Source organism: Haliotis cracherodii, unplaced genomic scaffold, assembly GCF_022045235.1.
Source record: "Haliotis cracherodii isolate W230 unplaced genomic scaffold, xgHalCrac1.p SCAF_25, whole genome shotgun sequence".
Taxonomy (NCBI): Eukaryota; Metazoa; Mollusca; class Gastropoda; order Lepetellida; family Haliotidae; genus Haliotis; species Haliotis cracherodii.
In genome coordinates, this window is record NW_027266281.1 from 6,701,009 (window position 1) to 6,726,670 (window position 25,662).

General features: G+C 40.8%; 1 pseudogene; it reads right to left on the bottom strand.

Annotated features, from left to right (window-relative positions):
- LOC139472684 (serine/threonine-protein phosphatase 6 regulatory ankyrin repeat subunit C-like) overlaps positions 1-25,520 on the bottom strand; it is a 47,072-nt pseudogene extending 21,552 nt beyond the window's left edge.
- Between the last annotated feature and the right edge of the window lie 142 nt (positions 25,521-25,662).

Consider the following 25,662-nt stretch of genomic DNA (forward strand, 5'->3'; position numbering starts at 1 on the left):
ACAAGCATAATCGCCTTTTACGACAAGCATAGTCGCCTTTTACAACAAGCGTAGTCGCCTTTTACGACAAGCATAGTCCCCTTTTAAGACAAGCATAGTTGTCTTTTACGACAAGCATAGTCGCCTTTTACGACAAGCATAATCGCCTTTTACGACAAGCATAGTCGCCTTTTACAACAAGCGTAGTCGCCTTTTACGACAAGCATAGTCCCCTTTTAAGACAAGCATAGTTGTCTTTTACGACAAGCATAATTGCCTTTTACGACAAGCATAATCGCCTTTCACGACAAACATAATCGCCTTTTAGGACAAGCATGGTCGCCTTTTACAAGCATAGTCGCCTTTTCCGACAAGTATAGTCGCCTTTTACGACAAGCATAGTCGCCTTTTAGGACAAGCATAGTCGCCTTTTACGACAAGCACAATCGCCTTTTACGACAAGCATAGTCGCCTTTTACGACAAGCATAGTCGCCTTTTACGACAAGCATAATTGCCTTTTACGACAAGCATAATCGCCTTTTACGACAAGCATAGTCGCCTTTTCCGACAAGCATAGTCGCCTTTTACAACAAGCATAGTCGCCTTTTACGACAAGCATAGTCGCCTTTTACGACAAGCACAATCGCCTTTTACGACAAGCATAGTCGCCTTTTACGACAAGCATAGTCGCCTTTTACGACAAGCATAATTGCCTTTTACGACAAGCATAATCGCCTTTTACGACAAGCATAGTCGCCTTTTCCGACAAGCATAGTCGCCTTTTACAACAAGCATAGTCGCCTTTTACGACAAGCATAATCGCCTTTTACGACAAGCACAATCGCCTTTTACAACAAGCATAGTCGCCTTTTACTACAAGCATAATCGCTCTCAGGTTTTCGCAAGGTGTTAAAATCATGGTTTTGTTTTAGAAATGAAGAAGAAACCCAGTCTCTAAGAAGCACGAATTTAATGTCTTGAAATTAGAAATGAAGAAGAAACCCAGTCTCTAAGAAGCACGAATTTAATGTCTTGAAATTAACCGATTGAGATCAATTGTTCTGAGAGGCCAAGCAATGTTTCACGTATTCATTCTTACACTTATTTTCACTTTAAAATGGACATGTCACATACATGCTATGTCGCAACTAACATGACTCGCGGGTATGGGACTGTTAGATATATAATTGTTCCATTCGAATGGAGTTTAAATTCCAGATGCATGCAAGTCATTCGTTCACCTGTAACAGCACGGGGACTTATGGTACAAGTCAAAATAATTGTTTTCATTAGATAAATTTTTGTCACTTAAACGTCAGATTTGGAAATGTCTTCACAAATAAACCAAATAACGTTTTGAAAGCTTTACTGAGGCTTTGAATGTTGTAAACCTTGTCGTGTGATGCTCTTTGAAACTGTCGTAGAAAGAGCATGCTGCAGCGGCTTGAATAGTGTTCGACATAAAGGGAAAGTTGGCTGTTGGAAAGTTGAAGTCATCCCCTTTGTCCTACAGTCTTGTGGGTGGGGATGGGGGGTATTTTTGTCACTCTGAATCTTTATACACGTGTCTTAATATGTAACAGATAAGGTGCTTTCTCTGGTCTCATTTTTTTGTTGCATAAATAAACTGATTGAGTTAAGTTTAACGCCGCGTTTAACAGTATTCCAGTTATATCGCGGTGTGTAAGCTTAATGTGGGAGGACAGCCCGAAGTAATGCATGTCTCAGACGTTTACCACTTCGATGAAACCCACGAGCACGGGTATGGTGCTGACAAACCTAGAAACATAATCGGGGCGAACCGGGATTCGAACCCACAATCATAGGTTGCTGGCGTTCCCAAGGGACGCAACTCTGCACAGCGAATGGCGGCACCTTAGACGACCGGGCCATCCGTGCCCCAAATAAACGGAAGAAAAGAGAGATCAATGTCTTTTGAAGGAAATGCATCTCTTGTTAGATCATCACCACGTAAATGGAGTGAGTGAGGGAGGGAAGGAGGGAGGGAGGGAGGGAAGGAAGGAGGGAGGGAGGGCGCGAGCGAGCGAGCAAGCAATGGCGCAGGTATTCGCGGCTAATATCTGCATGGACAAGAACGTGTAGAAAAAAACACCAGTAGTACACCTGTCTCAATGGAAATATATGTGTTGAACATTTGGGGCAATATTAGTTTCCTAAAATGTACGTCGTCTTTCTCTTGTGATGATGGCATATAGAGAACTACACAAATCAACACAGAACAACTTAACACGGTGTTATTCATGACGACCTCGAATTAATTTGTTCAAATATGTTATCTTCGTAGTATGTTAATATACACTTCAGTCTGTGTGTTTGCATGTATGATTAGCTATAGATAATGTTCACCACATACCAGCTGTGCAAATCCTCCTATTGTTTGTGAAGGAACATGTTCCTTGTCTGGTGTTGGTGATGAGCATTCTAGCTGCAACTGATCACCTTGGCTTCAGTCGTGGCAATGTCTGCGAGAAGGGGGCAGGTCAACTTGACCCGTGTCACGACCACCTCGTTGTAAGGTCGTATTGGTGTATGAGTTGATATGGAGTTGTCCCTTCTGGTCTTTTGACAGAGACACGAGAACGAATTTTCTAGGCCTTTAAAGTTTGTAATAATCCTTTCACAAGTGACATAATATCTCATGACCTCAAAATTGGTTGTTCATCATCGTTTATTCATCTATTTATTTAAAAGTGTCACAACGATTGCAAACATGTATAAAGGATGTTTGAGGTAATAGATCAAACTTCCTTTATCAATCTCAAGTAAACATCACCAACATGTATCATGCGGTACCGCCATAGGCTTTATTATGGACGCAACCCTCATTTGACCTTTTAACATTTTCGTCCTTTTTATTCCGACTTTGCATTATATGTTTATTTATCGTATAGTTATTCACAACCGAATACAAGTGGATATAGTCACAGAACACGTTCATCTCCAATATTGAGTTAGTGAGTACGGTTTCAGCAATATTAGCAATATTCCAGCAATATCATGGCGGGGGACACAAGAAATGGGCTTCACACATTGGGCCCATGTCGGGAATCGAACCCGGCCCTTCGGCGTGACGAGTGAACGCTTTAACCTCTAGGCTACCTGACCGCTTCCATCTTCAATAGACGATGGCGGATGAATGGTATTTAAAGGTGTCATCTCTTGCTCTGATATACCTCCACGACGTTTATGTCTTGTCATGCATGGAAAACAGACATCGCATTTATATAATGTCCACATGAACAGCGCCATTGCTGCAAACAACCCAAGTGGCAGGAAAAAGGACAGGCCAAGTGTAAAGAAAATCCCTCCTTCTATTGGAAATGGAGACGGTAGCGTACAGTTCGACGATATGTTTCTCGCCACCTTTGTTGTATTGTCTGACAAGCTCTGAAAGAGACAAAAAGAAGATGAGGCGATATGATTGAATGCGGCCATAATAGTAAGTGAGTGTGTTGGGTTTAACGCCGCTTTAAACAGTATTCCAGTTATATACCGGCGTATCAGCTTAAAGTGGGAGGAAAGCCCGAAGTGATGCAGGTCTCAGACTTTTACCACTACGGTGAAACCCACGAGCAAAGGTATGGTGCTGACTAACCTAGAAACATAATCGGGGCCACCCGGCATTCGAACCCACAATCATAGGTTTCTGGCGTGCCCAAGGGACGCAACTCTGCACAGCGAATCGCGGCGCCTTAGACGACTGGGCCACCCGTGCTCCCCGAAAGAGACAAAAAGAAGATGAGGCAATATGATTGAATGCAGCCATAATAGTAAGTGAGTGAGTTGGGTTTAACACCGCTTTAAACAGTATTCCAGTTATATCGCGGCGTATCAGCTTAAAGTGGGAGGAAAGCCCGAAGTGATGCAGTTCTCAGACGTTTACCACTTCGGTGAAACCCACGAGCACGGTATGGTTCAGACAAACCTAGAAACATAATCGGGGCGAACCGGGATTCGAACCCATCCTGTGAATGAACAGAGGGGATGATCATAGAGTGAAGGTAGACTCACCTCAGTTGTACCAGTGACGTTGGTAACGTTTAACTCCTGTGTTAACACGCAACCAGAGAAACACAGAAGGATCATCACAGAACACTGTAAAACCTCTGTGATAGGCATGGTCCTGTAGTCTAGAAATATGTGTCTAAATGAGGCTTATACAAAATGAGAAATTGATAAAGTTGTTTCGAGGTGGGAATGAGGCTACACAGATTGTTTTCCTAGGAAGGCTCAGACGTAGACTGAATACGGTTGTATCGTGCAACGTGTGAATGAGGAAAGCGAAACACGCGTTGCGTTATCCGTACAAAGGCTGTTATGACAATCTCGTGTTAACGTCTCCAAACTAAATGTGATATGCTTCAGTTTATTTCCACTCAATAGGCGTCTTTGAGATAACACATTCACTATTCGATACGGTATTGTAAGCACCTTCCTGCTCTTGATAATACCAGGAATATATGCTTTGTGTGATGTTCCCCGTGTCAACAATGCCAGCATTCAAATATGCCTAATCATTGTTACTGATTTCGATAGGCGAGTTACTTCCTTGTGACAATCAGTATCATGGCTATACCCTTAAACTAGTATCACCTGTATTGCAGAAGGAAAAGTTTGTTATCTGATACATACCATTTGAATATTCCTATATTAGTCATATTTCAAAAGTCATTTCCCCAGAAGCACATGTTCCTTTGTTTATAATTCTGGATGCAGCCAAAGTACGGATGTTAACGATACCTCTCTTCAGGCTCACTACAGTATCCCACCCTACGTTCATCATGCCGTGTACGATATCGCAGTACACGCACCACCGAGTAACACCTCGTCAACACCTCTCCAACAATTTGCTATGTTGCAGTTTGCGTAGATTTGGGTCCCTTCGGTAGCCCAGAAAGCAATGATCGGTGGTTCGAACCCTCTGCTCATGGGTTTTATCGACCCACTACCTAGTACCTGATGTGTATCACCCGACTACCCAGTACCTGATGTGTATCACCCGACTACCTAGTACCTGATGTGTATCACCCGACTACCCAGTACCTGATGTGTATCACCCGACTACCCAGTAACTTATGTGTATCACCCGACTACCCAGTACCTGATGTGTATCACCCGACTACCCAGTACATGATGTGTATCACCCGACTACCCAGTACCTGATGTGTATCACCCGACTACCCAGTACCTGATCTGTATCACCCGACTACCTAGTACTTGATGTGTATCACCCGACTACCCAGTAACTTATGTGTATCACCCGACTACCCAGTACCTGATGTGTATCACCCGACTACCAAGTACCTGATGTGTATCACCCGACTACCCAGTACCTGATGTGTATCAACCCACTACCTCGAACCTGGTCTATATCAACCGAGTACCTTGTACCTGATGTGTATCACTCGACTACCTAGTAACTGATGTGTATCACCCGACAACCAGTACCTGATGTGTATCACCCGACTACCCAGTACCTGATGTGTATCACCCGACTACCCAATACCTGATGTGTATCACCCGACTACCTAGTACCTGATATGTATCACCCGACTACCCAGTACCTGATGTGTATCACCCGACTACCCAGTACCTGATGTGTATCACCCGACTACCCAGTACCTGATGTGTATCACCCGACTACCTAGAACCTGATGTGTATCAACCCACTACCTGGAACCTGGTCTATATCAACCGAGTACCTCGTACCTGATGTATATCAACCCACTACCCAGCACCTGATGTGTATAAAAAAACTACCCAGTACCTGATGTGTATCACCCGACTACCCAGTGCCTGATGTGTATCAACCGACCAGCATGTACCTGATGTGTATCAACAAACTACCCAGTACCTGATGTGTATCACCCGACTACCCAGTACCTAATGTGTATCAACCCACTACCTGGAACCTGGTCTATATCAACCGAGTACCTTGTACCTGATGTGTATCAACCGACTACTCAGTACCTGATGTGTATCACCCGACTACCCAGTATCTGATGTGTATCACCCGACTACCCAGTACCTGATGTGCATCACCCAACTACCTAGAACCTGATGTGTATCAACCCACTACCTGGAACCTGGTCTATATCAACCGAGTACCTCGTACCTGATGTATATCAACCCACTACCCAGCACCTAATGTGTCCAGGCACCTTGGTCGTCTGGGTATAACCTACAATTGTAGAAGGACATGCTTACATTCAGTCAAAGTCTCTGTCACTACAGAAACTATATGGAGTTAAAGTAGCGCCGAGTTAAAACCATAATATTGAAAAAAATGATTCTGTCAGGAAACATAATCTGCTTCGCCTAAGTGACGCGTCTCAAACTGGATATGAATCATAAAAAACCTCATTATAGAAGAAAGTTGCGCGTCTCAACTGGAACTCAAATTAAACGACCAACATTTAATAATTATAGGATTTGGCACACCTCAACTTGATCTGAAACATTAGAGAGCATCACATTAAACTAGGAGGTGGCGCATCTAAACTGGAGCTAAAATATTAGAGAACAACGCACTGCGACTGTAGATATATCAACTAGAGCTAAAACATGAGAGAACATCACATAATAACAGATGTCACAAATGGAGCTTAAACATTAGAGACCAACTGATATGTAAAGTAGCGCATCACAATATGAGCTGGAACGTTTGTGACCAAGTCAGCATATTAAGTGGCGCGTAGATATTAATCTGTATCGTCCTGCGATGTTTCCACTTGCCCTTACATTTTTTTATAAAGTTTCATGTTCTCAGCTATTATTACTTTTTTCTGCAATTAACCTTTATAAAGTAAACTTTCACAAATATATTTAGCGGTTTTGCATAATATTGTGCTGACTGAAGTTAATTCATAACTTGTTCATGTTTACAGCATTGAACATATTCCTACTTTTCCCTCGAAAGTTTAATTTTTAATTTCTGAACTTATTGTTCAACCCAATCACCGGTCAAGAATTTGGATCTGATAGTTAAGGATATTTAAGACAGACAGTACAAAATAATTCATCGTCCCCACCATCCAGTCATCTTCACCAACTCGTTTACAACAGAAATAATGAATATAATTATATTCCTTTAAAGACTTATGTTTATTTCTTTAAAAGTATGCCGTCTTTTAATGATGTGAGTGACATGCAACCTTATTATTTCTATGAACGTGCGAGGTATAAAACATATTTTTGGTTAGAAATTATCTTGCTTACTGTGCTATGTTTCCAACCTGCACACTTTAAAAAAATACACAGCTGTCTAGAGAGGGATGCGCAACATACAATACACGCCATCATGATTTGTGATGTTTTTTTTTTCCCAATGCAAAGACATTATAGTGGAAATACCAGACATCCGTACTGAAGTTTGCAAATTAATTATGTAAGTACACTGTCTGGTTATAAAATTGTTCATTGTATATCTGGACTTATGTTTGTAACCCATTTCATAAATTGTATTCAAAATTTAATTCACTTTTGTTTACATTGATTTCGACGAAATCGTTTGTGAAGTGATCGGTAGTTCGGTAGTTCGTACAACTGACCGTTATTTACAGTAACCGCTATCTTGAAACGAACTCTGTTTGACAGAGTATGGATATCTATATATCATAAATGTCATACTTTGACTGGTTCAAGTCATATTTATTGTAGTTTAATATAATATGTTATTATAAAGTTTTCTCGATCAGAAGGGCGGGAGACTCGACGGTGACTAGTCAAATTATTCCATACGTAATAATATCCGGCAATAGCGATCAACCTATGAAAGTGCTCAACTTCTGATTATTATTTTGAATGTATATACTAAAGCTGCAAATGAAATGAAACGATATTAGAATATATTATTCCAGATGAAATATAAGTTCCAGATACAATTCTGCCGATCATTGCATCAAGATTCTTTGAAGTTTTATTATTGGGTAATTTTGAACCGAAGCAACGTTAGAAAAAGTGTGTACAGTTGATTGCTGTGTCCGTTTTAGATTACGAGAAAATACATGTAGTAATCTTCATCTTTGCATATAAAACAATGACAAGCTGAACACGAAATACAATTTAAAACGGTAAATAATATTGTCTCGTGATGTTTTATTTCAAATTTGAAATTTGTATTGACCATGTTTGTTATCACCTGATCATTAACCTGCATGAACCTGTATGAGTGCTGACAAAGAGCCAGAATATTTTTTGGGTATGATATCGCTAACTTAAGATATCTTTAATTGAAAATCAAAGATTTCATAAAATCCACAGAGATGTACAGTTTCCTTTGTTCTTAAGTATATATTTGGAATACAACACAGCGGTGCAGCAACCACGTGGCACAGGAAGCGCTCACACTTTGAAACCGTGTTTCTGGACGACCCAGCGTGGAAAGTGTCGTTAATGAGTCGTCTCGATGTCGTTGTTTGATTGTTGCATAAGTTTTTAGGATATATGGGGTTGATCACAATGATCAAACTGCAATTTTATCAAAGAAGTTATTAATTTCCCAGAAATTGCTTGAAAATTTTTCATTTTAAAATGGCCAAATTGCTGGGTTAATCACTACGTTCCAGTTTCAAGAATCCCATGGGCGGGGCGTTGGGCTAGCCTCGAGGGTGGTTAAAGCGTTTCCACGCCAAGTCGAAGGCCCGGTTTCGATGACCCACATTGGCACAACCCGTGAAGATCCGCGTTAGAATAAGTCTTCAGCAACCCTTGCTTGCCTCAAAAGGCGACTGTGCTTGTCATAAGGCCCGACAAACGGGATCGGGTGGTCAGGCTCGCTGAATTGGATGATGCACGTCATCATAGTATCCAAGTTGCGTAGATCGATGCTCATGATGTCAATCACTGGATGGTGTGGTGCAGACACGATTATTTGCAGACCGCCGTCACGTAGTTAGAATATTTCTGAGTGCAGTTTTAAACAACAAACCCACATGGGTACAATGTGCGAAGCCCATTTCTGGTGTACCCCGCAATGATATTGCCGGAATAATGCTAAAAGAGGCGTAAAACCGAACTCACTCACACAGAAGATATAGCGAAAATCGGAAACAAGCTTGTGTTACGGAAAGGTGCTAAGATTAATTATCAGTTTTATAATGATATATACAAATATACTGCTACATGCAAAAAGATCGGTAGCTTACCTGTGTTTGCTGAAATATTTAATAAAATAATTAAACTATTTATAATAACTCGAAAATGCCGAACTTATTAACAACAGTTTCAATACATCAAAACAACATGCATATTCCAGAGACACCCATACTGGGATTATAAACAGTAATGTTGCGCCCTGTACGCATAACAATCATGAATGGACGCAAATAGTATACTTTTGACACACAGGAATATGGATGCTGGAATGATTTTTGTAGGTGAAAAATTGACTTGCCTTTGCATGTGCTTGTTAAGGGTGCCACCGGTGGGTCAGGATACGATCACCTTTTCACGAACACCTGGTTACTATTTGATAGGGGTTCATGAACACATGGTCATAGGAGTCGGACTCGTACATTGGAATCTGCTTTTAGCAGAGAATTCTTAAGAATATGGAAAGGGTTTTGTTGCTTTTTATCTAGTACTGATACGTTAAGGCTAAACGTCGTATGGTTTGTTTGTTTGTTTGTTTGTTGTTTAACGCCACACTCAGCAATATTACATGAAATGAGTCTGGGCCAGACAATCCAGTGATTGACATCATGAGCATCGACCCACGCAATTGAGATACGACGACATGCATCAAGCAAGTCAGCGAGCTTGACCACCCGATCACGTTAGTCGCCTCTTACGACAAGCCTCGACGCCATTTACGGCAAGCATGGGTTGCTGAAGACATATTCTGCCCCGGATGCAGATAGATTTTTTAAGTTTATGTGGGCCTTCCGTTAGTTGGTTGGTTGTATGTATGGATGGATGGCTGGTTGGCTGGTTGGCTGGTTGGTTGGTGTTGGTTGTTGTTTAACGCCACACTCAGTAATATGCCAGCTGTATGACGGCGGTCTGTACATACTCGAATCTTGACCAGACAATCCAGTGATCGATGCTGAAATCTCGAAGTACGCTGACAGACAATGAACCAAGTATTCGAGTCTGACCCTCCGATCCATTTAGTCGTCTGTAGGACCACCGTAGGTAACTGGAGACCTATTCTAACCCGGAAACCCACGGGGCATTGAGAGTGTTTGAGTCAAAGGGGAAGAAACAATTTCAGGTGGGTGGTGGTTATGGGTTAGCAATGCTTCATGCAAAAGTATTTGGGTGTTTTGGTGGAAAGATATGGATGGATTTGTATGTGTACTGTGACCGGAGTGCAAGTCTTCACAAGAGGTTTTTCCACCTTTGTGAGATCTATGTGTTTAGCCTGTATGTATGCGGGACACTGTTGTCACCATTGTGAGATTTATGTGTGTAAACTATATCTATGCGGGACACTGTTCCCTGTGGGGTGAGATATAAGATTTTACAAGGAGTCGAATAAGGTGGATAAGGGACCCCTCGCTTATTCGGCTCTTGTTCACTTAAATAATTGGCCATGTCAGATGATATTATAGACGGGCAGCTGTGTCCTGTGCTGTTCGTTATGAATGTTTCACCTCTAACACAGCCAACAGCGGAACAAGCCCACATGTAAATGATGGCTAAATTAGATGTTGTCTTGGAATGTTTGTCAAAATGTATACAGTTGGTATGTAGATGTAGACATTCCGCCATCATGGTTCAGTGAATTATGTAAAATGTGCTCTTGAATGTAAAATATTGATAGACCAACCAAGAAAGATATAGATGGCAAATTATTATCACATGTCACCGCTGATCCAGTTAATTTCCCCATAGAATAGAACGATTGTATTGGATATCAGTAGGTGCGTGATCATGTACACGTCATTGAAATAATGTAGATACCGCTGTCATATCACTGGAATATTGCTGACATCGAAACATTTGAAACTTGGCACTTTCCTATCCTGTCTGGGAGTAATGTACATTCCAGTCAAATTGACTATAATAAATAGGCGATAGAATGGCACGGCATCAACGATGTATTGACTTCGGACAATGGACAATAATGTGATATTCTTATTTGAGCTATAAATAGCTACATCAGGGTCAGTACCGATGTCAGAAGACACACATTTAGTCCCCGAAATAAAATTGTGGTAGTTACAAATATGTATCTTCAAAATAAAATCCAACGGACAATGTTTATATATATCTTCAATAAAAGCCTAGGCAGGTCTTTATCAACTAAACCATGTCTAGTCCAGTTTCCCTGATTCCACATATGAAAAATCAGAAGAGGAAATTTTTTTTTGAATCGACTAAGTATTAGTCACGGAGAATCCCGCTAAAGCTAGGCTGTGTCAGTGTTATCTGATATGTTGAACTGTTTGCTGAATAGAACAAGAGCACACGGACAAGGGTGAAATGTAGAGATTAAAGCATTACCACCACACAAGAATCGGTAATATAAGATATATGTTATTGTCATTTGAAAGCTCTGAACAATTACGAGTTATTGTATACTCTGTCGTCATGGACAGTCACCGTGGTCCAATGGTAGAACGTCCGCCCAGAAGTGTTGTCCAAGAATTAATTCTGCGTTGAAAAACAACAAATTTCGCCACTTTTTATCGTACACCGACAGAAGTACTGTGCGACGATTTCTTTTTATATAGCAGCTGTGAGAGAACGAATTCTGCCAAATATCTGAACAACGTAAATATATATGAAATGGATGTATATACTTATGTATAAGGTTATACATTCACTACTTAAAATAGCCTGCAGTACATGTCGAAAACTGACGTCAAAATTTCGCTGTCGATGTGCGTGACAGAGGACGGAAACGAAGACAATTTTTGTTCATTTCACCAAATCATTACTATGTGTTTTTTTTAATTCCCTAATTCTTCCTACGATTGTCTACTCATGTGTATTCTGAAAATGTTGAGCCAATGTAAGCAACAAATAGACGAAAGGATAGCTCAAAATAGGAGAAAATGCTAATGTTCGAGTGAAGTATTACGGTGTAAACAAACTGCTTGAGTATATACAGCGCCATATTTTGTTCGGTGATTCCGTAATTCAGATCGATAACCCACTCAAAACACTGGACTTGTTTATTTAGTCATGGTAGAATGGGAATAAACATTTTTTTTATGTAGAGCTAGGATACCTGTAGATTAAACCGCGCTCAATTGAATTTGGAACCGCATGCGCAGCGTGAGGTTTCAAATGTTAAATTGTAGCAAGATGTAAACAAACAGTCTGTTGTCTGATTGACGATTAAGTACAAACTTATGACGTTAAATTAACACAGAAATATATAACGACATGCATGAACATATCGCGATGTGCGGTGCTGACATACCAATCACACATCATCTTAACAATCAAGTTAACACTTTTCTTACCTGATCCGAACACAACAAATGAGAAAATGTCTGAAAAAGCTTTTACAAATTTTATTCATCCCCCCAAGCAAAAAACAGTTTCACGTAAAAAAAGACACACGATGACGTGAACGGCACACCACGTCACTGCCAGGTCTTCTTCACCGTCTACACAAACACGGCACTGACGTCAGTGAGGGCCGCGGGACTCCAGCAGATCCGCCAGTCGCCGACGTCTCCCGGATCTCGCCACGTCCGCCGCTGTCCGCCCGTCGTTGTTCCTGGCGTCGATGTCCACAACGTTCAGTGACAGCACAAACTTCGCCGTCTCCATGTCTCCTCCCCAACAGACGAGGTGAAGGATGTTGTCACCGTCATCGTCCACCAGTGACACATCGGCTCCTTTACTCACCAGGAGCTCCACCACGTCTCTGTGTCCCCACCTTGCTGCATACATCACCGGTGTCCTGCTCAACTCTCCTCTTCTTTCGATGTCCAAGACGTTCAGTGACAGCACAAACTTAACCATCTCCATGTCTCCTGCATAACAGGCGAAGTGAAGAATGCTGCTACCGCCCTCGTCCACCAGAGACACATCGGCTCCTTTACTCACCAGGAGCCCCACCACTTCTCCGTGTCCGAACCCTGCTGCCCACATCACCGGTGTCCTGCTATAACTGTCCCTACAGTTGACGTCGACATTCAGAGACAGGAGCCGCTTCACCTCCTCCATGTCCCCCCTTCTACTGGCGTCAAAGAGGTCGTCGCAGTCTTCTGGTGATGGAGTCGCTGTAACACAAAGTAAACTCTGTACGCATCCAGACATCTTCGTCATACATCTACTGTGCTCACATCTCAAAATGGTGACAAGATACGTCATCAAACACCTCCAACATGGCTGACAATACAACGATCAAGGGGAAGGACGACAGCTGGTCCATGTAATCAAGGATTATGTATTCAATGTTTAAAATCTTTCTGTTACATCCAGTAGTTGTAACATTATTCTGTGTATGGCTGGAGAGTTGATGAAGTGAGCTTTATAAGATAATACTGTCAGTACAGTTGCTGTTTGGAAATGTGAGGATAATAAGGTATTACATTGGTTTATGTCAGCCTGTTTGTTTTTGTTTTATGCCGCACTCAGCAGTAGCCCAACAATAAGATGGCGGAGTCTGATACAGACAATCCAGTGGTTGACAACATGAGCACCAATCTACACAACTGACAACTACGATGACATGCAAGTGGCAGGTCAGAACCCACACGGGTCTATACCCCAGCTTGTTAAATGTTGAATTATTAAAGTGTGAGCTTTCTGGCTGCTGGGTTCTTCCACCTACCCTGTTCAGCAGGCTTTTTTGTGGTCGTCACTGGTGTCCTCTCGGTCCGACTCGAATCACTCGAGGCTGAAAATAGAACATGCTGTTCAGAAAACAATGCAAACCACAAAAGCATTATACATACAAAATATGGCCATTCTACAAATTTCATGTATTTGAAATGTTTACTGATGAAAAAAAATCATCTTTCAGTTTATCTTAGTAGAGGTAAAATACAAGGTAGTTTAGCAACTAACAAATCACTCAAACGACTATCTTAATATACAACACAAACACTGAGATTGCTGTTCATCTGAGCCGCGCGTCTGTTCACGCTTGTTGGATTGAGCCTTATAGCGGTACTGTCAATAAATTGTTGACTTGTTTCAAATTATTAGGATAATAAGAGACTACATTTATCAGCTTGTTATTGTAGAGACTGTTCACATGAAGGTTTGTGGAGTGAACTTTCTGGCTTATATTTGATACATGTTGATGTGACCTCATCTTGTACAAAGTTGGACAGTGACACTATCTACCACCTGCTGGGATCTCCTACCTACCATGTAGATCAGACTCTGTCACTGTTATCTGTTCAGCCCTTTCTCTGTGGCTCCTGTTCCGACTGGGGGTACTGGTGGCTGAAACACAAAACATGCTATATGAATGCACAATACCATTTAAAAAGTGGTCAAATAGTAGTTGGGTTGGGTCGGGTGAGTTGGGTTTTACACGCTCTTAGCAATATTTCAGCAATATCTGGGCGGGGAACACAAGACATGGGCTTCACACATTGTACCCATGTTGGGGAATCGATCCCGGGTTTTCCCTTGGTTGAAATGTTGCAGGAACTGAATGGAATACAACATACAACATAAATGAACATTACGACACCAGCGATAGAAAACTGCACTCGTCCTATAGTCCTTGCCAAACATCCCAATAGTTCAGATATCATAACGACTGGGCTCGTAAACATATGCTATTTTAAGGGTTTTATATGTTCCCATTATAAGGACTTAGGACTAAACATGTTAGTTTATATTGCTGTACACAGAAGAGACCGGATCTCAAATAAACTGAAACACAGAATATGTGCATTTATTATATTGGAACATTCGATGAGGGTATTACATCAGCTACCTACTCTTTATTCCCAATTATGGAATGATTAGTATTTTATTCTGACTTCCTTGATTGTAGTGAGTGAATGAGTTTGGTTTTACGCCGCTTTTAGCAATATTCCAGGAATATCACGGCGGGGGACACCAGAAATGGGCTTCACACCTTGTACCCATGTCGGGAATCGAACCCGGGTCTTCGGCGTGATGAGCGAACGCTTTAACCACTAGGCTACCCGACCGCCCCTCCTTGATTGTAGGAAGATTTGTAATGACAATGCGTTGACGCCCGCAAGTTGGTGCGTTATTTCGTTGTTGCATAATATCTAGAACTGTATTTGATGATCAATACTGTGAATAACAAAACTGGATAGATCTAGTACATACAGGTGAAATACTGAACACTGTTTCTGATTGTCATTGCCTTCTATGTTATTCCTGTGTATTTGAGTGAGTGAGTGAGTTGGGTTTAACGACGCTTTTAACAGTATTCCAGTTATATCACGGCGTGTCAGCTTAATGTGGGAGGAAAGCCTGAAGTGATGCAGGTCTCAGACGTTTACCACTTCGGTGAAACCCACGAGCACGGGTATGGTGCTGACAAACCTAGAAACATAATCGGGGCGAACCGAGATTCGAACCCCCAATCATAGGTTTCTGTCGTGCCCAAGGGACGCAACTCTGCACAGCGAATCGCGGCGCCTTAGACGACTGGATTATTCTCAGGTGTTTGTTGTCAATGAGAATCAATGTACATCGGTATATATATTTTGACCAGGATATGACGTCCACCAGTGTAATTCTGTAGGAAAATATATTCCTCGTCCATTTCAACGTCTGAGGACAATGGACATTTCACACAATTTTTATATCGTCAAATCGACAACTGTCTTGATGGTTTCTCTGTCTGCAAACTGCCTGTCAATTGATGATAACAGGCTACTAAATGTAGAGTGCTGCGACCCATCGTAAATTATTTGTTGTTCCAAGTGACTTTGCTTGATGTTTTAGTCCCCACCCTCTCCCATACAAACACTCTTTACTAGATACAGAAACTGGTGCATTTTACCTCGTCTCTTGCTATAGAGTATTACAAACGTCGATATACGACATGCTACAGATAAATATTTCAGTGATGACATTTTCATGATGATGATATACAATGAATGTAAAAGAGCATCAGGTATACTTGACTAAGCGCGTGTACAACACAGTGGTAATTCAGTGTCAGGAAAACTATTTGCAGCACTGTCATAATTCAGGATTCCGAGCGATGGCGGCAGTACACCCATCACAAATCAGCTTACTATCTGAGGCAGAAACTGTAGCCGGTACGACAAGATGTTTGGTACGGTGTTTGGTTGTGTGAAGAGGGGAATAAACAACTGGTCCTATTAAGTGATAAGATTGAAATGCCGATTGCCCGTGTGACATGCGCCAAATTGTTTTCGCATTTAACGTCTGTTCTAACTTAGTCATAAAATAATGAGATTTTGCCCTAGTCATTCTACATTTCCTTGCCATCCTTCAAAAACCAATGTTAGTTCCCTGCAAAAATACATTTGTTCCACATAAGATATTCCGGATTAGAAGAACAAAGCTGAGTGTCAAAATAATGAGGATGACACATTTGGCCCTGGTCTGTAGTGGGGATGTATTTCAGTAGATTTCTGCCATTTTATGATGTAGAACAACGTTTTAAAAAATATGAGCGAAAAAGAATAGCCGACACTTGACTGGACAGATCTAGAAAAAATCTCATATCGATCTAGTCTTCAGTCTCAGTTGTAAATAAGTGTTATTAGTTCAGGGGATGAAACTTACAACCATATATTTTGCAATATACGTATTAAAATAGCTTTTCAGTAGAAACGAGGTATGAATGTGTACATCCAGACGTTTGTTTATCCCTGGTGACAGGCTAAACAAACGTCTGGGTGTAAACATTGTGTGAAGCACCTGATTCCTTCAAAATGTATTCTATTGTACATCAATCTTACAATATTTACAATGTCTGTTTCATTCAATTTCCTAAAAACATTCTGAAGTACAAACTGAAAACTTACCCACCGTTTACGTCCTAACACGAGTGACACATCTCACTGCCAGTCAAGAAACGCCTTGGGGCGAGCTATGACGTCACTGTGACGTGTCTGATTAGGAGCATGGTTTGGTTTGGCGCTCGGCTGCTAGTGCGGATCACTTTTAAATAATACAGTGTGGAGTGATACAAGTCTTACTACAGTCTTACCTTATTGCGTTTCAGATTGCATGCTGAGGTAAAAACTTAAGCCTACTTCATTGGTGAAAGAAATGTACCTCATCATGTCTATATTTTATTCTAAGATGCTTCGCTAAAAGATCAATGGCACCGATTATACTTAACCTGCGACAAAGCATTGTGTCCGCGTGAAGATCCGGGGCAGAATAAGGGACAGGCACATCGGGCTCGACCAGTTTAAAAATATGTTCCCATGGTAAGAAGTGCAGGCTTGCAGTCAATAAATCGATTCCTTACAATCAATAAACCCCTGAAGATCCGGGGTAGAATGGGTCTTGAGCAACCCCTGCTTGCTGTAAAGGGTGACTGTGTTTGTCGTAAGAAGCGACCAACGGGACCGGGTGGTCAGGCTCATTTACTTGTTTAATTGTGTAGATCGATGTACATGATATTAATTACTGGATTGTCTGGTCCAGTTTCAGTTATTTACAGACCGCCGTCATATAGCTTGAATATTGCTGAGTGTGGCGTTAAACAACATACAATCACAATCAGGACAAAGGAATGAGTAATACTAGAAAAGTTTCAAAATCACATGTGCACCTAGCTGTTGCTCAGCGTACGGCATTCAACATTGTACAGCAGTCAAACAAACCGGCCATTGTTGCTCTTCCTCGGCCATGGTCGTCTCACGGCGACACCATATTACACCCCAGGCCGTCGATCCCCGTCGGGTACCGTAACGTGTAGCGCAACCCCTTCGGTAAACACACTATTTCATGGCTTAAGTTGCTGCAACTTGTACAACAGAAAACACCTCAATTCACAATAACCAGCGACACGGAATTTCGGCTATGTTTACATGTAAGCTCGGCCCCACAATACATTTGTGGAATGTTCAGTGTCACGTGATTAAATTTAAGCAATTTAATATAAAAAAATAAATTTCAAAATCCTTCGTTTTGCTGCATGTTTTTTTTAAATATACACACACTGAACGGATAAGAAAATGGGACCTATTATAATAAACTAAACATTTTAGTCATGTTGTATTATATTTTAAATGTAAATATGTCTCTCAGCTTAAGGGGTATACAGGCAATCAAGTGGACCAGCCCGTCAGTTAGCCTTTTCGAGGTTTTTGCATTCATGACATGTTGATACAGATTCGATTTTAAACCCATCTCCAAGAAAAAGATTATTTTTAAATTCGCAATCTTAGAAAAGTTATCAAGTTTGCTCTGACCGCATTTGTAGTGTAATTAAGTATAGTTTTGCTCTGAACTGTTATAATGTCAAAGCAACGCAAGCGTCCTCGTGCTTTAGCTATAATAGTTCAGGGCAACATTATACAATATTACACAAGCGCAAACTTTATTTCTAAACTAAAACTCAACAGTGTGATTAAATGACGTTTTAAGATAATTTAACAACAGGCAAGGTAACAACAAGTACCATCTTTTAACGTTTTGGGGTATGCGTAGATGCAAGTTCCATTACCTATTTTTTTCCAGATATACGTGTGAGATATTAAAAAGAAACATTCTCAACAGCGCCATCGGCTTTTATACCATACCAGTAAACACGCACATTGTATTCCGCTATCCCCGTCGCTCACATACAACTGGTGGCCATATTGCCACGTATACGTCCACGCATTTGGCAATTACGTATAGCTTCAGTGCCGTGTGTGAAATGTTGCGTCGTCGTTCACTATCAAACATACCGCTCCTTGCCAAATCCAGTGCGGGAAAATCTCGTGGCTGTCTCGTGACTCGTTTCGTCGTCAGCTACTGTTCAGAAATCTTTTTTCGGCAATAGAGAAATCTGATGACCTTAGTGATTCGGTTAAAAATGTTAATTCTAAAACAGAATCAGAATGGCGAAAATACGGCCACTGCAGTGAAAACCTTTATTGTACAAAATAAGACAAATGGAAAGGTGTGACCTAAGTCCTGGAGGGAAGGGGGTCCGGCGACCGTTCATCCTAAGTACCTTCCTAGACATTCATGTGCCAGCACACACTCATACTAGCATTTTATGAGTGTAAACGCAAGGTTTTATACTCAAATCAACTTTACTTAGCTTTAGTCCATCAATGAATACACCATTAACAGGACAGGACAGGCTCGTCATCGAATGGGCAACTAGAGAGACCAAGGTTCGACTCGATCTACTGACTATAACGATTTGATCTATTGACTGTAACGATTCGATCTATTGACTGTAACGACTCGATCTATTGACTTAACGACTCGATCTATTGACTGTAATGACTCGATCTATTGACTGCAAGCCTGCACTTCTCACTTTACCACGGGAACATATTTCGTTAAAAAACATCAGGCCATGAACTCATGTTTGTGTTTTGATCGGAAAATTACCAGAACTACTGACCAGGTACTCAACCCTATCACAAGCAAACACAACTTCGATGCTATCGCCACGGTAGCCACCATTTTGAATGTTGAATTTGTAAAACATTTCTGACATAGTGATGAAGTGTCCTTTCGTCGCTGTTATATTTCCCATTGCTTATTTTCAAAATCTTTACTGAACATGAAATTTGATTGTAGATGAAAGCGCCCAGGCATTTAACTCAGTCACAACATACATACTTAAGTCCGTACAGAAGGGGCTAGATCTGTGGGTCGTTGGTTATATGAAGTTTGATGTAGTAAGCATATAAACATCATCCAAACATTACTAGGAAATATAATCTTTAATTTATCGATAAAGAATCGTCAAAAAGGTTATCCTGAAGGATTATTATTTCGCGCCACTTTTAAAAGTATTTCGGTTATACGACCGTGTGGCATGGTGCTGGGATTCGAACCCACGATTATAGTGTTCTGGCACGCCTAGGGGACGCAACCTGTACGGCGAATTCCGCCGCCGAAAACGACTTGGTTAACCGTGCCTACTCATCAATTTGAAAAGTTGCCGGAGACGGGAATGATTATTTCTTGTCTGTTTGCCCCTCTGTCTGTCTGTCTGTCTGTCTGTCTGCCCCCTCTATCTGTCTGTCTGTCAGTCTGTCAGTCTGTCCGTCCGTCCGAAATGAAAAAGATTGTTTTCTTATCTGTCTGTCTGTCTGTCTGTCCCTTTATATAAATAAGATAACTATTTTTACGGGACTTTATGTTACTCAACTGTCAGTAACATTCCGCTTTGTCTCTTCGTGGGTAAGCCAGCTATACAGGTGTTAAGATAGACACAATTTTTATGGATAACAACTTCTTTAATACTGTAAAAGGCGACGTTTCGGTATAGATCCTTATACCGTTGTCAAGCAACCTTGCTTGACAACGGTATAAGGATCTATACCGAAACGTCGCCTTTTACAGTATTAAAGAAGTTGTTATCCATAAAAATTATGTCTATCTTGTCATCCATCAGCTTCTAAGTAATGCCTATCAAACAATTTATACAGGTGTTAGTATGCTTGACGGAACGGTCGCTATACCTGCTATTTACCAATTATCAGAATACTTAGCTATATCTACAGAGCTTTAGAAAACCCTCTGGCAATTCAATCAGGACGACGAGCTGTTTTAAAAAGGAACTCATAAAGATGGCAATGTTTCAATATGTGTAGTCATGCTGTTCAATTTCCGTCCACGTCTTGTCACAGATTTGTGTTACTTCGCGTGTCCCGCCGTGATATTGCTAGAATAGTGCTGAAACCATACTAACTCACTCACTAGCTTCGTGTGTCATACACAGAAGCCTTTCACATATATGTCAGGCACCTTTATCACACTAAGGTCAGATTAATAATCAATTGATAATATTTTCATTTATGCTTCAATATTCGGTCGCTTTTAAAGATGTAGACATGTATTTGGTGATAAACGTCACCGTTTAGCAAAATGTCAGTCTTAATGGTAAACCAAATCAACGCCAAATGAAAATGGCAGCCAACATCCCATGCAACTAGGCCTTGCGTATTTAGCACGAAAACAAAACTATTGTGTCTATATCATAATTCTCCACGGGACAACGGCCATTCCAAGGAACCACCTGTCAATGTATACTATAGATCATGCTTTTACTTTGTGTGTTTCAACATTTACACGAACGAACGATCGAGCTAAACGAGGAAAGACCAAGTGATGAAACTAGACTCGTGGCTTCAAATATATAAATTTTCAATGCAAGAAAATAACCAATCTAGATTATCCGCCGAAACAGATTCCAGTTTGTATAGAGGGCAAAATAGCGGTTAAAAATTATGTGAATGACCACTGAAAATCGGTGATGACACCAGGTGCTCGAAGTAGAAGTGTTAATGACGCTTCTCGCCGACATTAGAAACACAGGGCTGGTGTATCATGTCTACTGTACAGTGTTAGAAATGTCAATGACACTTCTCGCCGACATTAGAACCACATGACTGGTGTATCATGTCTATATTCCATCAACTCCAGCCTTTGGTGTTTATATTTAAAAACTTTTGAGGTACAATAAAGCATGCTCTTTCTGCCAAGATTTCAAAGACCTTCATCTGACTCTTGCTCAGACTTTGTTTAATCAAGGTTATAACACCCAAGGCCTCAGTGAAGCTTTCAAAAGCTTTATGGTAAATATATGGAGGACATATCACAATTTGACTGCGTCAGTGACAAACATGATGTCCGACACAATTCCCTTTTTTGACTCTGGTATCATCACATGTTCATGATAAAGACAGTTTTAAATGTTCCCAACAGGTTATAGAAATCCAACCTTTCTGTTTCTGTTCCGTCAAGTCTTGGATGTGTTTCTCACGCAGCGCATCACGTTCCTCAAGTTCCTGTATCTGTAATGATGAAATTCAAATTTAGTCAGGTGGATCATTTGATCGACACACTCATACACTAATCATGCTAAAAACACAACTACAAAGAAAATATTAGAACGAAATCAGCAAACCTGGGAGTGAGTGAGGTTTTACGCCGCTTTTTGCAATATTCCAGCAATATCACGGCGGGGGACACCAGAAATGGGCTTCACACATTGTACCCATGTCGGGAATAGAACCCGGTTCTTCGGCGTGACGAGCGAACGCTTTAACCACTAGGCTACCCGACCGCCCCCGCAAAACTGGGACAACGGTCCATTATGTCATTGGGCGTGGTCACCATGGCAAACGAAAGTTAGTCACAACGTTTGCAAAATACGAAATTTCGAAAGATATAAAAAACAAAACAAAGCAACCTGAGTATTTAGGTTGAGTACTAGTATATAAAGGAGTATTTACCTGACAGACTGAGTATATACAGGAGTATTTACCTGACAGGTTGAGTATATACAGGAGTATTTACCTGACAGTTTGAGTATATACAGGAGTATAAACTGATAGTTTGAGTATATACAGTAGTGTTTATCTGACAGTTTGTGTATATACAGGAATATTCACCTAATAGATCCATGCTTTCAATTCATATAGTGTTAAAATAGCCATTGCTAACGGTGATGCAAGGTCTCTAATTGCTTTTGTAACATGGCAATGTTGTAATTGGATTACATTGTTTATATAAGGATTCAGTGGAAATTCATGACATTGTGTTTTAGTGATAAACCGTTGTCAGTAATGTATTACTAGATAATGTAAGCAGTGGTGTGGAAGTTACTGTAAGTTGATTCTCTTGGGTACAATCTGGAATCTTCTAGAACAGCTATAGACTAACACGAAATGGTATGGATGTTTCTAGAAGGTATTTAGAGTCTATAAGCGGGAAATAACATGCCTCTCTCATCTCACATTACATCAAGTCCAGAGGCTGAGTGAAGATACTATTTTCACCCTGGATATTCAGCCTGGGCCAATTTTGGAAGCTTGACCATTGTTGCTGCTGGTGAATATTATTATCTCTGACTTTATTGCTATTACCATTGCTATTAATTTGATATTTTTGTACTGCCATTGAATTTTGTACTACCACCATATTGTGTATTGTCATTCTAATTATTTTGCAGTATTTTATATATTTGTAAGCCTAGTAATTTTTCCTGTAGAAATTGTGAATGGCACATTTCTTTGTTATGTGCTGGCTTCACACTGAATTCTTTTGCGTACACATTTCTGGTTTAACTTATTGTTCTAATCTGGCATCGACACTAAACAGTGGTTATATTGAAACACTCTCGATTATTTTATTGATCGATATGACCAGTGCAGACAGGGAACAAATTGTATGTAAGCCAATAAACCCAATGTCGAGATGCCCAGTAAACCCTATGTTGACATGCCCAGCAAATCCTATGTCGACATGCCCAGTAAATCCTATGTTGACATGCCCAGTAAACCCCTATGTTAACATGCCCAGCAAATACAATGTCGACATGCCCTGTAAACCCTATGTTGACATGCCCAATAAACCTTCTGTTGATTTGTCACGCCAAGTAAACCCTATGTTGATATGCCCAGTAAACCCTATGTCGACATGCCCAGTAAACCCTATGTTGACATGCTAAGTAAACCCTATGCTGATATGAACAATAAACCCTATGTTGACATGCCCAGTAAACCCTTTGTTGACATGCCCAGTAATTCCTATGTTGACATGCCCTGTAAACCCTGTGTTGACATGCCCCATAAACCCTAAGTTGATATGCCCCATAAACTCAATGTTGACATGCCCAGTAAACCCTATGCTGACATGCCCAATATACCCTGTGTTGATATGCCAAGTAAAACCTTTGTTTACATACCCAGTAAACACTATGTCGACATGCCCAGTAAATCCAATATCGATATGAACAACAACAAAAAAACACAGCAAATACAATGTCGACGTGCCCAGTAAACCCTATGCTGACATGCCAAGTAAACCCTTTGTTGATATGCCCAGTAAACCCCAGTTTGATATGCCCAGTAAACCCTATGTCGACATGCTCAGTAAACCCTATATTGATGTGCCCTGTAAACCCTATGTTGACATGGTGTCATTCCTCATCTTGGAGCAGAACTTCCCCAATTTTCACGTGCATCACGCTTTGTGATCCTTTTCCACATGAAACTTCCATGCATTTGGAACAATGACCTGTTTTGGGTTAATGTTTCATCAGGTGGTGTGTTTTGATGATTGGTTACGATTGGCGACTTACAACCTGAGTGATTTGCGGTGGAAAACAATTATTTCATTGTTTCAATTTACATGAACTAAATTCAACATTTATAGTTCACCTTTACCTTTCTTTTTTGGGAGAATATATTTACTATGTTAATGCTGTAAAGACGGCTAACTCTATTTTTCCATGGTTTCAAATGAAAAGTAGAACGGCATGATCTTAAGGCATGTAATTGCTTGGCTAAATAGCCTGTTGAATGTCTGGGGGCTTGTGAACTGACACCAAACCCTCAGAGTACTTGGAATTTAGCCAGGCTAGCTGCTGCTTTCCAAACATGTTTTCCAAACAGTCGACAACTTCTTTGCTTCATTACATCAACACCATATGCATTGCTACTACAAACATTCCTGTCGGTGTGAGTCATGGCTCCATCGTAATACGCACTACCTTACATGGAATTATTCATCATTCGAGATGGAAAACGTACAGATTTATGGATAACAACTTCTGGTTTATTGCATATAGCGACGTTTCAATGTAGATTCTAACACCGTTATCAAGCTAGAGTGACAACAACCGAGCGATGAGATATATGTATGCATGGCATGGTGTGATAAGCAGCAGATTAACATTGACAACAACAGGTGATAGATAACAAATACACACAGGCTCATGAATATTCATAGAGCACCTTGCTTATTAAATAGACTGGTTCTGATAAGAAATACCAGACTTTATGGTCTGATATAGGTGAATGTGTAAAGTGTGTGAGTGTCTGTACTTACCCTTTGCTGTATTCCCTGAAAGTCCCGATGGATGTCTTTGGTCAGCTCCCCTCGTAGTTTGCCAAGACTCTCTTTGTAAGAGTCCCTTTCGCGTTTAACTTTTCTGAACTGTCGTTTAACTGAGCGAAGTTGTGTCTTTGTGTTATGTACTCTAGTTTTCAGGCTGTTAACTACATCAAGAACACGTCCGCTGATAATATTGCAAATGTATTCTTCTTTCAGGATGCCAGTAATCGCTTGCTTCACTAGAGGCTTTATCAAGGCAGGGATGAACGTGTTAGTCAGTTCTTCTTTCAGCAAGTCAAAGTTGTTACTCATTTCAGTCCCCAAATCAGCAACTGTGCCTGTCCACGCCTGGATCGTTCTGTCCAGCAGGTTTAGTTTTCTAGAGAAGGCTGCCAAATTGGTATCAGCATGTACGTCTCTGACACCACACAACGACACAAGAATGATGAATACAACTCTTGTTAGTTCCATCGTGTAGGGATGATATGCAGCTCTTCGCAGTTATGAGAAGACTGCGTTGGTGCTGGATCGAAACATAGAACCTAGTCTGACTCACGTGTTTGACATAAAGCCAACTCGGGAATGCTCTGACAGAAAATTCCTGTGCGTACATGTGGTACCACAGCAGCAAATAAGGCGGCAACTTCAACAGAGTATCGTGTTTCATACCAAGTATGTTGCCACAAGAGTCTCGCGTTGAGAGTATTATTACTATTGAAGTAACTTGAAAAATATAAGATTTCTTGTTTACATTA